General features: G+C 40.0%; 1 protein-coding gene across 1 annotated transcript in view; it reads left to right on the top strand.

Annotated features, from left to right (window-relative positions):
• The first annotated feature begins 3,123 nt into the window (after nt 1-3,123).
• The window catches only part of IPCEF1 (interaction protein for cytohesin exchange factors 1), a 64,466-nt gene continuing 55,545 nt past the window's right edge, over nt 3,124-12,044 (top strand). Inside the window, exon 1 of the mRNA XM_040597392.1 lies at nt 3,124-3,180. The gene's annotated coding sequence lies outside the window, so the exon portion shown is untranslated. The remainder of the gene's footprint in view (nt 3,181-12,044) is intronic.

Raw genomic sequence — 12,044 nt, 5'->3', positions numbered from 1 at the left:
CTTACTTCTTTTATCTCTGTGAGCTGCCCTTATGTTTCTGGTACATGTGATTTTGGTTATTCTGCTTCCGCACTCCTTTGGTCCCTCACAGGGAGCTTGCCAGATAAATGGGAATTGGGAATTCCTAAATTTTTGTGGTGCCCCCCACCCCCTGCAACTTTTCTTGTGTCCTTGTAGGCATGGTGGTAAGCTGTCAGGGACTTGGAAGTCCCTTTAGAAATCTCTTTTCTGCATCCCCCACGTCCATGGATGGAAGCTTAGTGATTTCTACAGCCTGTATTTGCACAAATTTATGCATATTTTTTTAACTCTCTGCATCACTCACCCTACTAAAATTTTTATTCCTGTGTTGCTCAGCATCTGCTTCAAAAGTTAGTGAAGCTCTTACTCTTTGCCACTGCTGTGGCCATAAGAAGCTAGTAAAACTCAGAGAATAATTTTCTTATGCTGTAAAATCTGCCATGTGTGTTTCATCCCAACACTCCAGGAAATCACCTCATTTATTGCTCTGTGCATACAGCGCGTTGCTATTTGCCTGCTTCACAGGGTAACATTTTCAATTCTGCATGCTCTGTTCACTGCTGCAGTGAGTTCCGAATACCGCGCTCAAAGCCGCTTACTTTTGTCCATTTTATTACCTTTAATTGTTTGTTCCTTCCCTTTTTGTTTTATATAACTGATAAAGAGTTCTCTTTTCCCTATATAAATCACAATTTTAAATATTTATGTTGCATCACTTATCAGTTATGCCATACTACAAAGCATTGTTTGTATTAAAATCCATCTTCCTACAAGAACTTTCCTCCCGCCCCCCCCCCCCCCCCCCCCCCCCCCCCCCCCCCCCCCCCCCCGGCAATTCTAGCTCATTCTTTTCACTCACTGCTATTTAGGCTTACAGAATTCTTTCTATTGTTTGTTGGTGATGGTTATTTTACATAATACTCCACACAAAACTGCTGTTGATTTAAACAAAAGCATTCTTAAATCCATTATATTATTCACCATTCCCTTCCTCATTTGTCTGAACATTTTGTTCCTTCTTTGACCACGGCTGAACATTAAGCAGAAGCTTCCTTTGAACATGTCATACACCTCCTCTTTTTAAGTTTGTTTGCGGAAGCAGAGCTATTAATCAGTTAAGTATTTTGCACTTCAAACGTTATTAATAGAAATTTAACAACAAAGGTGCATATACTTAGCTTTGCCTTACTGTGTATCTTCAAATGTTACACTGGAGAGAAGTCTTCACAGACATCATCTTAGCTATGGGTTAGAAAAGTGGAAAAAAAAGTTGGTAAAAGGGGGGGAAGAAAGGCAACATAAAATAAATTTATTAGTATATCCTTCAGGATATACTGAGTGCTTCACAACACTGATGCAAAGCACCACTTGCAATGTAAATACCAGTCATGGAAGTGTGATGCATTGAGTTATGTAGTAAATAGCTAAAAAGTGGGAAAGTTAAAAAAGAAAAAAAGTGTGCAGCCATAATGGAAATTTTCCTCAGTTTCATTGTTTGAGCATGTTCCAGTCTTGGTTGGAACTGGTTGAAGATGTGGCCTTTCTCTTCTGCCTAGAGTGTCACAAGCTCTAAGGTGGATGGACTTTGAATGTATTGTACTGGCATGTCCGCTCCCACAAAAGATTAATCTTTGTAGCAAAATATACTCTTCTGGGTGAACTGAGGTGCTTAAAACAATGTATGTTGCTCTGTGTGAACAAGGCTTTCAAGGTAATCCCTGTAGACTGACATGAGTCATCCGTTTTTTTGTGTTCTTACGCTTCTGTCAAGACTATTAGAAAGCCCTGTAATTATAACAGCTGGCATTTGTGGCATCAAGGTCCAAATTAAATTTCTTCTGGGTGTCCTACAGATGGCACTGTAATTTCAGCATCATGAATAGTAAAGCATTCAGATCTCTGGATGTTTGTTTTACTTGCCTTTGCACCCTGGAATTTCCCAGCTGCAGTAGAGAGAGATCTGAGGAAGCACAGGAGAATCCCTATGCAGCCGCATCCCTCTGTCCTGCTTTGAAGAAACTGGTCTGTAATATTCCAGTGAGTCAAAAAGGAAAATTCACAGCAAACCATGCAATGATCGGCTTTATTTCTAGCAATGCCTACATTTTGAAGATGGATGAGGTTTATCAGAACATATGCTCTGTCTTTTCTAGACTGTGATATGTGAATTAAGTAGAGTTGTGTAGAAAGCAATGAAAACTATTTAGATGTTTTTGCTGTAGTTAGGTCTTTATTCGTTCTTGAAGTCCACATACCTGTGGCTGAAATTGTTGAATACACAAACCAGAAGAGTACCCAAAACTACAAGGTCCTGATTTTTATTTTATTTATTCTCCAAGCCTAATAACAATGTAACTTTCAGAAGCATGTCTCATATTTTTAGTAGGGCTATTAATTTTGGCTTGCCATTGCATCAGCTAGTTAAAAATAAAAATGGGAAATAAAGATAATTGCTTTTAAACTATTAGACCAGTGTGCTCTTCTGTTGACCTTGCTGTCAGCCCTGTCCCTGCCTGGATGGTGTTTCCTGGGACACACCTTGCAGGTGACCCAGAAAAAACAAACCAGTAGAGCTCCGTGCCCTATCCTTCTTTTTGTCCGGAGGGCTCCCTGGCCTTGGTGTGGCTGGGCTCAGGCTGCTCTGAGCTCTCCTGTATCTCGGGGTGCAGGGTCTGGATGCTGTCGGGCCCTGGGAGACTGAGGCTGATGGGTGCTCTGCGGAACAGGTTAGCAACAGAGACTGCGCTGCAGCTTGGGTACTGTGATCTGTTATGAGACACCTGTAATATTCTTTTTCCTGTCTCCTGTAATGTACTCTGAGTCTCTTCTCAGAAGCATTTGATAGCACAATTTTTAAACCAGTTTCCATTACAAAAAATTTTAAAAATTAGTTATCTGGGAATATTTCTGATGTTTTAGTCCCATTCCCTACCCAATTTCCATCTATCTTGGTTCTAGTATTAATAGTTCTGGCAGGCATGGCTTTTAGCACTCACTTTGATGCCTAGCTAGTGGTTTGCGTAGTCATGACTTGTAAAAGAGACAGCAGTTTCCTCTTGGGCAATTTTGGCGTTGCAACAGATTTCTGTAAGAGTTTCCTTTCTGCTTTGTGAGGTGTGGGAGTTGACAAGTGTGGCTGTTCATCAGAATTCCTTGCTGGTAAGGCTGTGGTTTATTTCTTTCCTCTTAAAGGACAAATCTTAGTTGTTTCTGTCTAATTACATCTATTTTTTTCTCTTTTTAAAAAACAATATAGTTTTAGCTGATGAAAAACAACACTTATTTGGTACAATAAAGGAAGTTCATACTGACAAGTAATTGCCTTGTTTAAGGGTTGTGTAAAAGATCTTACTCTTATCTTTTTATTTCTCCTGTTTTGGTTAAAAAACGCAAATGGTTTACTTAAAAATGTTGAAATCTTTAGAAATAATGGAGTTTGTTTCTGAAGTGAAGACAAGTGACAGCATGTACGTGAATGATTCCTGGTTTGGACCCGTTTAATTCAGTTATGTTTTAAGATCCATCAAAGGACAGGGTGACAGTCTAGTCATGACTGTTTCATGCAAAGCGGATATTTATGAAGGCAAGTGTCTAATATGGAAATGGAAGCACTTCCTTTATTGATTTTAGGTTCCTAGAGAAAAATGTGCAAATCTAGTGTCATGTAAAGACTATTTAAATTGCAATATGGGGGTAGACTATAATGTGCTGTGGTGACAGCACTGAGCAGATTGATTTCTGGTTTTAATATGAAAAGAATTCTAGAATACATTAATTTTAATGCTTTTTTTCATAGACATGAAATTGTGTGAGTAAAGACACAGCAAAAGTACTAGGTGAATGGGCCTACCCATACTGTCAACAAAAGGACAGCCAGAATTGAAACCTCCTGTCCTTTGCACTGAAACAGAAAACCCAGACCCCTTACTGCATCTCTGGACTTGAGTTTTTCTCAACAAAATGCGCCTCTGGTGGAAGCTGATAGTAACAAATTGTTTAATTGTTCACTTGCCTACTTGCTTCCAACAAGTCCTTTTCGGGGTTTAGGGTAATATCTCCCTTTACTGGGCCTAGCTGGATTTCCTGGAAGGTTTGTTATCCCTGCTTAGGAGCTGTGTTTCAGTTCAGCAGGATTTTTCTGTCTGCCAGTTATGCCAACATTTAATGGTTTGTGGTAATTCATAAAGGAGAGAGAAATTGTGTGGTAGCTTCTCAGGAAATGGCATTTCTGTACCCTCCCCTGTGGTGAAATTTTTACTTTTTAGAGGTGAAAAGTGCCTCCCTGGGAAGGAGAGACTGCCACCAGCTCTTGGTGTTGACTCCGGTGACACAGCTGCACACGCTTTGATCAGGTGGAAGTCCCGTGGCATGGCAAAGGCTGCGTGCCTCGGGTCAGGGGTGCTGGAGCTCTTAGCTTTCAAGTGCTGCCTTGCTTTGACTTTGCCCAGCGTGCTGCCTCACCACTGCCCCTGAGAGCGGTCTGCTCCTCAAAGTAGAGAGTGGGTCCTGGCACACTGCATTCCAACACCTGCTTTCCGTTGGAGAGTCATGCTGGTTTTGTAGGTGGGAAAGATGAAAGGGCACATTAAAATGTATACTGTGCAAAAGCATGCTTCACAACAGCATCTGTACTAGAGTTAGGAAGAAAAAGGGTGACAGAAAGCTCTGCTTCACTCTATAAACAACAAAAGCCATTAATACCAGGCTGCTAATGTACACATGGACCTTTTTGTGCAAGCTGCTTGTCCCCGTCCATACTGGGAAACTTGATCTCTTGCAGGCATGTCCAGTAGCCAGGAAGCAGCATTTGCATCTCACTTTTTTGAGTGTTTTTCCGTAAGCGGGTGCAGCCACCGGGTGCTGCATGCTCAGTATGGCATGCTCTGCACCAGCATCTGCGCAGTCCCTGCAAGGTGGCCAGGGAAGGCATTGAGCCAACATGGGCTGAAAAGCTTCCACAGTTAAGATGCTCTCTGTTTTGTCTTTGTTAATTCCAGATGTTTCCCATTGCCCCACACATCCATCCCTTCCATATTCCCAGATGTTCTAGCTAAACTAATAGTGGTTGTGGTTGTGAATAGGATGAGGACTGGTTTGGATAAAGACGCAGCAGTAGGACACTGTACAGACAACAGTACTGTGCACTTGCTTGATTAAATGGTACAGGTGTGCAGCCTGCCATTGATCATCTTGCCATGTGGTGGTCCTAGCAGATTCTCAGTTGGTGTCGGATCCTGAGGCAGGAGCAGTAACCCAGGGAGAGAGAGAGCTGTGTCACTGAGTGACATGTTGAATAGTTTCACTATTTTGTGTGTGGAACTGACTTCGAGGGATCACTTAACCACTCACTAACACACCTAGTACTATTTATGGGCCAATGTAGCTAGTACTGTTTATGGGCCTGGAGGAAATGTCCTGCCTGATGCATCACTTACTGCTAATGAAATCATGCTGAGTGTGGTTACACAACTGTTAACAGGGAGATGGGCATTGAGGTAATATTGTATGTGAAACTATACCTATTACCCCTTTCTGCATCTCAATTTCCCTCTCAGCTGAAGCAGAGACCCATTTCTGTCTCTTAAGGATTTTTCTGAAAAGCAAAACATGCAGTTAAAGGATTAACTCATCAAAGTGCCTATGTGTGTGCACTGTTTATGGCTTAGTGGCATACATTTCTAAAAATATTTTCCTTCTGCAGCCTCCTCTACCCTCTAATTGTTCACTTCTCTTTCCTACCATCAAGTTACAGGCTGGCTGCCCTCCAGTGTCTGATTCTTTTGCTTTTGCTATAGGAGCATCCCTGGCATAAGTCTGGTGAATAGGCTGAATTCTTCTGCCATGAAGAGTGTGTCTGTCCTCCTTTAGCTCTATCCCCTGCTTCTGGCTTAGCTGAGTCATGCTTTCTCTGTGCGTACACTTTCAGTTGTCCCCATGGTCTTGCCTTTTTCCTTTCCAAACAGGTCTTGCATATTGTTTCCAAGGGGGGAAGGGGGAAACTAACACAATGACATGGCTTTGCCTCACTACTACTTCTTTAGCTGCTGCTTCTCCCACAGATATGGCTTCCTCATCTGGGTAGAGCTCATCTTCCTTTGACTCCTTTACTTTGCTTTTCCCCAGCAGCCCTCTATCTCCCTTTTCTCAGCCAGTACGTTTTTATTTTTTCTATTAAATACAACCAATTAACCAAAAACTCGCTTCTCTACCATCATTTTATCCTGGCACTTATCTTTGATTTTATCTGAACATTTCTTCTTAAAACCTTACCATCCATGATTCTGTCTGCCAATGGTTCACCTGTTTTCTGAGACACACCTAAAAATTGCCTTTTAGAAGGTCCTGGTATACCCCAAAATGCTGTCTATGGTCTAATAAAAGATCCTATCCTCTGATCCATTTTTTTTCTCTCATGTTATTCCCAAGTAATTTTATTCACAATCATTAGCATGACATCTCCTTCTATAAAGGGTAGATCTACTCCTTTAATACAGCATTGTCTTTTTTTTTTTTTTTTTGACCAAGTGTAGAATTTAGTCTCTCTCTCTGGTATTTCATGGCTTAGTCTCTAGCTGGATCCAGCATGATTAACTTCTGCCTTTCCTAAATCATACTTGCTCATTACTGATAATGACATTATGGTCTAAGTGCCTTCTTCAATTCTCTATGTCCTCATTTCCAAGCTGTGTTTAAATTTTGCACAGACTTTCAAATGTTTTCACTCTTCATACAGAGAAATAAACTGTCGTCCAAGCTGTCATTTCTTTCATGTCACATTTACTGAAATCTCCTATTCTCTGGCCTTGACAAAAGTAATTTCACCACCTCATATCAATTCAGAAACTCACTGCAAGGATAGTTTTCTTGCTCTGCTTCTTTGTGGAATCTCCTAGCCTATTTATTTAAGCTTCTGGACAGCACCAAACACACGCTGAGCCTTAACTCTCATTTTGAACTCCCTGGGATCCCTCCCTCCTTCCCTGGGATCCCTCTCTTAGTTTTACAAACATTTGAAAGCATTATATCACATCATTTGCAAAGCCACTTGCTATGGCACTAACACAAACCTTGACAATGTCTGTCCTGAAGCATGCTGAGACCCAACATATGAACCTGATGTCTGTTGTCTCTGTTATTTTGGACTCCGTCTGATTCCTGTCTACATCGTCCAGTTGTATTCTGTCTTAAACTGGAAGCTGCCAGGAGCAGAGTTACCTTCTCTTTTCTTCCATGTTCCTACAGTACCTGCCACATGGTCCATTATAATGGAAATAAAGTTACTGCAATCTACACTGCCAATACTTCAGCAAAATTTCTTCAACTTCTTTGGGTTGTAATGCTGTAAATCATTTTATATAGTGCCCTGCTTTGTTACATTGTTTAGTTGCTTTGTTATTCTTGTTCCTTCTTCCAAGGTCTCAGGAGAACTCATCATGCTCTTACTCTTTGGTGCATCCTGGTCTTTAAGGTTCTTCCAGGAACAGCTTATGGGTACAAGCACCATCAAAGTACAGTACCAGATAAATCATATTTATTGTGCTTATTTTCTTTTAATCTAGAGAAAATACAACTTCTAGGTGATTCAGTTCAGCTTAGATCTGTTATAGTTAATATGTCTCAGCCGACACAGTAACTTGCTCATGCATCTGAAATTTCTGCAGCTCCCTAGTGTAGTCTTTAAATCATTTGTGTGGATCTAATGAAGTGCAAGGAGAATGGAGATGATGTTAAATAGTCAAATTTTCTCAGAAAGCAACAGTTTGAAGATATTTGTAGTAAGTAGGAAGCAGCACTTCCCACATTTTTTGTTGAACATCAGTTAAGAGCAAAATAGGGAATTGGGAGGGAAGCGGAGGCAGTGAGGAATGGGGAAACACAAATATTAGTAATAATTATTGCTATTTTTTAAATTTATTAACTAGCAATTTAATGCACTGGAGTAGAGGTTCTTAGAGACACAAGGCAAAAATCATACCTATCTGGAATCTTGTGGGTTGCACCCAAGTGCACTACCAGTACACTTAAAGCACTTTTCCTCCTGCTGAGATGAAGATTGAAGCTGTACTCTAAAGTGCTGCATAGTACATGCCATTGCAGGGGTAAGCAAGATCCCCTAGCATTTTTTTTGTCTTCAGCATGCATTGTCTGCGCCTGACATTTCCAGTAAAGATGCGTTGCGGAGATACAGTCCTAGAAACAGGGTGAATCACAGCAACTTGTCCCCAGTCTTGGGTTCCTGCAACCACAGAAGAAACATCTTGCTCTTGTATTGGTTAATTGCTGAGCTGGAGGAACTGGGGAAAACCCTGCGATGTTAATGATTTCTGATGAGATATACTTTCAGGTGGTGTTTGTGTTCTAGCCTGTTTGCCTCCTGATGGAAACCTTTGGACAGCTTTAGAGACAGCTTTTGGGCCATTATATTGCTTTATAATATTATCACGATATTATATTTGTACCCTATATTGCTGCTTGCAGATGTGCAAGGACATTGGGTGCGCAGTTAAAGTTACTATCTTTTCTGCACTGCTGCTTCCTCTTCTTTCACTTTTACTGAAATGACACAGTAGGAGCATATTGGTTGCACATGCAACACATTATGAAATGTGCTGAAAACTTGAGTGACGTTCAGTTTGAACAGCTGTTCAACCTTCTGACCTGACTTACAAAGCCCTGTGGAGTTTCAGCCTTGGCCACCTTGAATTCAACATTTCAGCATTCTTTTATCCTAATATTTGTGGTCAGCTCACTTTCTTTTGCTAAGAATTGGGGTTTAAACTATGGAGTGGCAGACATTTCAAAACAAAACAAAACCAACACAAACGTTTTGAAAGTGAGTCCTCTGGAGTAGTTTGATTTTCTTGTTTGGGGTAGCTTGGATATTTTTTCTTCCTCATTGATCTCAGCAAATCACAGATTGATAGTCAAAAGTCTGTCTGCTTCACAAGAAACGTGGTTTTTGTGCTAACCTTCTTCTGAATTTAGGTGCATTTTATATTATTGTTCAATTGTATGTAAGTTGTGAAATTGAAATTTAAGGACTGTAATAGAATATTTGAAAAATAAATATTTTGAAATAAGGATATAATGAACTTTAAACATGATATTGTGGCTTGATTCCACTTAATGTTTTTGTCATCCTGTGTTGGGCTACGGGTTTCAGCAAAAGGGATGATTAATGGAAAGATGGAATTAATATTGTGAAAAACACAAATGAAAAAATGTATTTGCCTTAACAGTCATTCAGCTTTTAGACTTTATCTAATTGGTGTTTTTAGACAAAAACAATTCCCTCCCCCCCCCCCCCCCCCCCCTTTTTTTTTTCCCATGGTAAGAAAGCAAGACTTTTCCTTTAAAACTGTATATTTTTATTAAATCTTGTTATACTTTCTGTCTTAAAATCTCTAGGGAGAGAAATTCTTTTTTCTTTTAAATGAAACGGTGGGTTTTTTTTTTTTCCTTTTTTTTTTTTTTTTTTTTTTTTTTTTCCTGAGATTCTCTGTGGAAGAGAAATACAAAGAACTAATAGCTTGAAGATGAGAAATTTGTGGTCATGATTATTGTGTTAACTCACATTAGTTAATGGGATGTTATATTGGCATGTTAAAGTAATTTAAGTGTGATGCTTATCTTGTTCACATTTAGACTTTCTTCAAGATATTTCTTCATTACTGAAAAAATGAGGGTGGAATGGACAGTAACAGCTCTTGCCCAGAAAGATTAAGTTCTTACTGGTAGAGCAGGACTTTTGCATTCAGATATTCCCCTCAGAGCTCTGTGTGCTCACTGAGCTGTTTCTGGTCATCTGAAAAGCACCATCACACATCATGAGGTAGTAATTTAGTTGTGTTCTGCCAGCGATATGCCTAGAGGAGTTATATCCAGTCTTTTCCACGATCTTCCAATCTTCTCGATCTTTTCCATGGCTTTAACAAGACAGGTGTATTACAACCTTTTTCTTGACAATGCTTGCCAAACAGATGTGCTAGTTTATAATATCTGGTCAGAAGACATGAGAAGCTCTCTAACTGACAACAGAAACAGGATGCGTTGTGGCACTTCCTTGAGTAAAGCCTGGGAGATCAGCTAGGAAGACAAATACACCGTTCCTTCCCGTGTCAGAAAAAGTGTGTGTTGAAAGTTGTGTCATCAAGTGAGTTGATTTAAAGTAAGACAATTTAAATTATGAGTGCTTCAATTCCATATATTAGCTTCAAACCCTTGAACTGGTATGAATTATAGCTCTGCTGCAATGGGAAATACCAAGCATGGGGTTGCTTTTCTCCAAGCATTTACTTCTCATTATTTGTCCTGCATTTGGGGGTTTGTTGCCAATATTTTTTGTTGCCAAAATAGCAGATGGCATGAGAGGGAAAACTGAAGTAACATTATTTAAAGAGAATCATAAAAGTAAGAGTAACTATTGAGGCTGCAATTAGTGAGCTATACATTGCCATTTAAATAGTTGATACTAATAATTTCATTTTGTCTTTATTACTGTTTTTTATCACTGGGAAGTCTGAAAGTTATTTTTGCTATTTGCTTTTCTTATGTAAAACTTGAAAGATATTTGTGTAAGAATAAAGTTAACAAATGAAGGTACTTTATATTGGAATATATCATAGAAATATAAAAGGACAAACAGCTGGGGGCTGGTTCAGAAGAAAAACAGAGGAGAGAGAGTCTCTCCTTAGAAGAGAAAGGAGACAGACAGACTTAACTTTGTATGAAGTATCGGGAGAGTCAGAATATGGTGGAATTTAAGGGGAAAATGTTTTGTCATATACCACTTATGACATCAAAAAAAGCCAGATCTTTTAAGAAAACTTGGAAATTGTTTCTGTGAAAGGACAAGTTCAGTTTTTAGTTTTATGTAACTAGTTTCACCATATTACCTTCCCCATTAGAAAAATGATTACTGCTTTCCTTTCAGATTTTACTACAGTGAGGGTAAACCCACAGAAAAGGAGTAAGGTAAAATGTTCATTTATGTAAAATCAAGAAGCAAGTGTCTGATGTAGTCAGATCTGCATTTGTAGGAGTAGTAAATAGCCAACTTTAATGATTTATTTCTGTGTGCAGATGTTTTGGCAAAGGATGTAGTGTTTAAGAAGCAAGAATCATAGTAAATCCCCAATGCCTAGAGGCAGTGATGGCTGTAGAAAAGTATTGCAGCAATCTTTTGTAACCAGTAATAGTTTTTTTCTGAGTTTTATTTCAGCTCTCAGGGCCAACCAGCTTGTTATGCTACCCATCTTGGACAAGACCCCCTTTTCACACTGGTGGGAGGCAATCTTTTAGCAGATATTTCTTGCTATGCTCTTGCTATGCTCTTTTTTGTGTGGTGAAACAGGCTTTCTTCTCTTGCTCATTGCAAACATACGTCAAAGTGAAGATGGCTGGTAGCAATTTGAACAGATAATGAGAATGAATGTGATTAAAAGAAAACCAGATCTAGTGCTGAAATAGCCTGGAAGCAGGGAAGCCACTGATGATTAAACTGGATTCCCAGGACAAAGTGTTCCATGAGGAGGCACCTCCTCCTCGTATCTTTGAGCTTTTATCATAGAGATGATTTTTTGCCTCTCAGCAGTCCATATCTGGTCTGACTCAGATATACTGAGAACAGCACTGCGCTCCCAGCTTGCTGGCCTGTTGCCTGTCCTGAACCCTGGTGAAACTCCATGTTATATACTAGCACGTGGACCTAGATGTTGAATTGAGCAATGGGTGCTGGTTAAATTTATCTGGAGAAGCTCTGATGTGAACAGTCCAGTTTTCTCTATTCTCTTGTTCCTGGGGAAATGCCTTTCACCCATGGGGAAAAGAAGACCACGTGCAAATCTCTATGGTTGACCAGACTACACTGTAGTGCAGGAGCAGTTCCACCTCCTGGTGCCACCTGCCAGGGCAGTCTTCCATTGCCATCCCTTGCCCCGCTAGGTTGCTCTGTTGCAGAGGTGACATCTGAGTACAGTTTATGTACTTTGTGTACTGTGAAGGGTGGAAGGAAGATAAACTCT

The sequence above is a fragment of the Falco naumanni genome, chromosome 6 (assembly GCF_017639655.2).
Source record: "Falco naumanni isolate bFalNau1 chromosome 6, bFalNau1.pat, whole genome shotgun sequence".
Taxonomy (NCBI): Eukaryota; Metazoa; Chordata; class Aves; order Falconiformes; family Falconidae; genus Falco; species Falco naumanni.
This window is presented reverse-complemented; position numbering and strand designations above follow the sequence as displayed.